The sequence below is a fragment of the Triticum urartu genome, chromosome 3A (assembly GCF_056163025.1).
Source record: "Triticum urartu cultivar PI428250 chromosome 3A, HENAU_Tu73, whole genome shotgun sequence".
NCBI classification, from domain to species: domain Eukaryota; kingdom Viridiplantae; phylum Streptophyta; class Magnoliopsida; order Poales; family Poaceae; genus Triticum; species Triticum urartu.
This window is the reverse complement of record NC_141875.1, coordinates 520,707,061-520,711,191: the sequence shown is the minus strand read 5'-3', so window position 1 is coordinate 520,711,191 and position 4,131 is coordinate 520,707,061. Positions and strand designations below refer to the sequence as shown.

The following is a 4,131-nucleotide window of genomic DNA, read 5'->3' as shown; positions in this document are numbered from 1 at the left end:
TTCTTTGACTATGAGATTATGCAACTCCAGGATACCAGAGGAATAACTTGTGTGCTATCAAACATCACAACGTAACTTGGTGATCATAAAGATGCTCTACAGGTATCTTCGAAGGTGTTTGTTGAGTTGGCATAGATCGAGATTAGGATTTTTCACTCCTAGTATCAGAGAGGTATCTCTGGCCCCCATCGGTAATACACATCATAAGAAGCCTTGCAAGCAAAGTGACTAAAGAGTTAGTTGCAAGATGATGTATTATGGAACGAGTAAAGAGACTTGCCGGTAACGGGATTGAACTATGTATGAAGATACCGACGATCAAATCTCGGGCAAGTAACATACCGATAGACAAAGGGAATTACGTATGTTGTCATAACGGTTCGACCGATAAAGATCTTCGTAGAATATGTAGGAGCCAATATGGGCATCCAAGTTCCGCTATTGGTTATTGACTGGAGAGGTGTCTCAGTCATGTCTACATAGTTCTCAAACCCGTAGGGTCCGCACGCTTAACGTTCGTTGGTGATATAGTGTTATATGTTTGGTGACCGAATGTGTTCAGAGTCCCGGATAAGATCACGGACATGACGAGGAGTCTCAGAATGGTCGAGAGGTAAAGATTGGTATATAGGACGATGGAATTCGGACACTGGAAGTGTTTTGGAGTGCACCAAGTAGTCATTGGGTCGCCGGAAGGGGTTCCGGACACCCCCGGTAAGTGTATGGGCCTAATGGGCCAAAGGGGGGACAAACCAGCCCACTAGGGGGCTGGTGCACCCCTCTCCTTGGCAGGACGGCCCTAGGGGAAGGAAAGGGGAGGGGTTTCTCCTCCTGCCTTTTCCCTCCTCATGAGAGAAAGGAAAGGGGGGGGGGCTCCTCCCCGTGCCTTCCTCCCGCACTCAAATATGGAAGGGGGCGCGTCTTGGGGAAGACCCCAAGTAGGATTCGGCCCTACTTGGGGCGCCCCTTGGCCTCTCGCCTCTCCCCCACCTATATATATGTGGGCGGGGGCGCCACACAGAACGACGACAATCTCTTAGCCGTGTGTGGCGCCCCCTCCACCGTTTACACCCTCGGTCATATTTTCGTAGTGCTTAGGTGAAGCCCTGCGGAGATAGCATCACCATCATTGTCACCACACCGTCATGCTGTCGTAACTCATCCACTACCTCGCCGTCTTGCTGGATCAAGAAGGCGTGGATGTCACCGAGCCGAACATGTGCTGAACATGGAGGTGCCGTACATTCGGTACTCGATCGGTTGGATTGCGAAGAAGTTCGACTACATCAACCACGTTACTAAACGCTTCCGCTTACGGTCTATGAGGGTACATAGACACACTCTCCCCTTTCGTTTCTATGCATCTCCTTGATAGATCTTGCGTGTGCATATAATTTTTTTTTGTTTTCCATGCAATGTTTCATCATGAGTCAGGTCTATGCGTAGATGATATGCATGAGTAGAACACAAAGGGTTGTGGGCGGTGATGGTCATACTGCTTACCACCAACGTCTTATTTTGATTCGGCGGTATTGTAAGATGAAGCGACATGGACCAACCTTACATGTCTACGTACATGAGACCGGTTCCACCGACAAACATGCAACTTGTTTTCCATAAAAGGTGGCTGGCGGGTGTCTGTTTCTCCTACTTTAGTTGAATCGAATTTGACTGCGGCCGGTCCTTGGAGAAGATTAAAACTGCAAACTTGATAAATCACCGTTGTGGTTTTTGCGTAGGTAAGAATGGTTCTTGCTAGAAGCCCATAGCAGCCACGTAAAACTTGCAACAACAAAGTAGAGGACGTCTAACTTGTTTTTGCAGTGCATGTTGTGATGTGATATGTCAAGACGTGATGTGATATATGTTGATGTATGAGATGATCATGTTTTGTAATATCGACAACTGGCAGGAGCCTTAGGGTTGTTTTTTTATTGTATGAAATGCAAGCGCCATGTAATTGCTTTACTTTATCGCTATGCATGTGTTAGCAATAGTTGTAGAAGCAATAGTTGGCGAGACGACCCCGACACAACGATGGAGGCCAAGGTGTCGAGCCGGTGACGATGGAGATCATGACGATACTTTGGAGATGGAGATCAAAAGAATAAGATGATGATGGCCATATCATGTCACATATTTTGATTGCATGTGATGTTTATCCTTTATGCATCTTATTTTCTTAGAACTGCGGTAGCATTATAAGAGGATCCCTTCACTAAATTTCAAGATAAAATTGTTCTCCCTGAGTATGCACCGTTGCTAAAGTTCGTCGAAACGAAGCACCTCGTGATGATGGGGTGTGATAGACTCTACATTTGCATACAACGGGTGTAAGACAGTTTTGCACATTCAAAATTCTTGGGTTAAACTTGACGAGCCTAGCATGTACAGACATGGTCTCGGAACACTGGAGACCAAAAGGTCGAACGTGAGTCATATAGTAGATATGATCAACATAGAGATGTTCACCATTGATGACTACCCCATCTCACGTGATGATCAGACATGGGTTAGTTGGTTTGGATCATGTATCACTTAGATAACTTGAGGGATGTTTATTTAAGTGGGAGTTCATTAGTAATTTGATTAACTAAACTTAATTTATCATGAATAGTCTTATAGTTTTGAATATCTATGTTGTAGATCAATGGCCCGAGCTATCGTTCCCCTGAATTTTAATGTGTTCCTAGAGAAAGCTAAGTTGAAAGATGATGGTAGCAACTGCATGGACTGGGTCCATAACTTGAGGACTATCCTCATTGCTGCATAGAAGAATTATGTCCTTGATGCACCGCCAGGTGACAGACCTGCTGCAGGAGCTGATGCAAATGTTATGAACGTCTGGAAAGCTCGATCTAATGACAACTCAGTAGTTCAGTGTGATATGCTTTACGACTTAGAACCGGGACTTCAAATATGTTTTGAACGTCATGGAGCATATGAGATGTTTCAAGAGTTGAAGTTAATATTTCAAGCAAATGCCCGGGTTGAGAGATATGAAGTCTCCAACAAGTTCTATAGCTGCAAGATGGAGGAGAACATTTCTGTGAGTGAACACATACTCAAAATGTCCGGGTATCATAATCACTTGACTCAGCTGGGAGTTGATCTTCCAGTTGATAGTGTTATTGACAGAGTTCTTCAATCACTGCCACCAAGCTACAAAGGCTTCGTGATGAACTATAATATGCAAGGGATGAATAAAACGATTCTTGAGCTCTTCGCAATGCTTAAGGCCGCGGAGGTAGAAATCAAGAAGGAGCATCAAGTGTTGATGGTTAACAAAATCACTAGTTTCAAGAAAAAGGGCAATGGAGAGAAAGGGAACTTCAAGAAGAATGGAAAGCAAGTTGCCACTCCCGGGAAGAAACCCAAAGCTGGACCTAAGCCTGAAACTGAGTGCTTCTACTACAAAGGAAGTGGTCACCAGAAGAAGAACTACCCCAAGTATTTGGCGGATAAGAAGGATGGCAAAGTGAACAAAGGTATATTTGATATACATGTAATCAATGTGTTCCTTACTAATGCTTGTAGTAGTGCCTGGGTATTTGATACTGGTTCGGTTGCTCATATTTTTAACTCGAAACAGGAGCTGCGGAATAAATGAAGATTGGATAAGGACGAGTTTACGATGCGCGCTGGGACTGGTTCCAAGGTTGATGTGATCGTCGTCGGCACGCTACATCTGCATCTACCTTTGGGATTAGTTTTAGACCTCAATAATTGTTATTTGGTGCCAGCATTGAGCATGAACATTATATCTAGATCTTATTTATTGCGAGACGGATATTCATTTAAGTCAAAGAATAATGGTTGTTCTATTTATATGAATAATATCTTTTATGGTCATGCACCCTTGAAGAATGGTTTGTTCTTATTGAAAGTGCTACTGATCGACTAGAGGGGGGGTGAATAGGCGATTTTTATGAAAGTCTTCAAAACATGGTAGTTTCGAAGACAAACGATAGAAATAAACCTATTACCATGCAGCAGAAGGTAGACTACACTAGGCAAACCATAGTCAAGTATTCAATGGAGTGGAAGCACAATGACTAATAGCAGCTAGGCAGTAAAGATCAGGTAGGAAGATATTGTGAAGCCAATCAGAACAAGCAGTCACTCAGTGAA

The 4,131-nt window shown here is 43.8% G+C and overlaps 1 pseudogene; it reads left to right on the top strand.

Moving 5' to 3' along the window:
• Window positions 1-2,037: 2,037 nt before the first annotated feature.
• Window positions 2,038-3,610, top strand: LOC147980347 (uncharacterized; annotated as a pseudogene).
• The last annotated feature ends 521 nt before the right edge of the window (window positions 3,611-4,131 follow it).